Here is a 356-nt window from a genome sequence, read left to right on the forward strand (position 1 = left end):
GAGAGAGAGAGAGAGAGAGGGGTGGTAGGGAGGAGTAGAGGGGTGGATTTGGGTGGTATAGGAGATTTATAGGGTGGGGTGGGGTGGAAGGGGAAGTAGAGGGATGATAGTTATGGTAGGAGGGTGGTAGGAGGGGAAATGTTGTTTGCGTTTGAAATAGATAGCGCCTAAATACTAAACTCTCCACGTATGTATGTGGAGTTTTTTGTTTGTTTTTATGTTCATAGATTATGTAGGTAGTCAGCTCCCATGGCGTAGTGGTCACTGCGCTCGCCTTACACGCGGGAGACCCGGGTTCGATTCCCGGTGGGGTCAAGAAATTTGTATCATGCAAATGATTGATTCCGTGACTGGCT

General features: G+C 48.3%; 1 non-coding gene across 1 annotated transcript; it reads left to right on the forward strand.

Moving 5' to 3' along the window:
* Positions 1 to 243: 243 nt before the first annotated feature.
* Positions 244 to 315, forward strand: Trnav-uac. The gene has a single exon. It is a non-coding gene; the product is annotated as a tRNA-Val (tRNA).
* Positions 316 to 356: the final 41 nt, after the last annotated feature.

This window comes from Diaphorina citri, unplaced genomic scaffold (assembly GCF_000475195.1).
Source record: "Diaphorina citri unplaced genomic scaffold, Diaci psyllid genome assembly version 1.1 scaffold75829, whole genome shotgun sequence".
NCBI lineage: Eukaryota > Metazoa > Arthropoda > Insecta > Hemiptera > Psyllidae > Diaphorina > Diaphorina citri.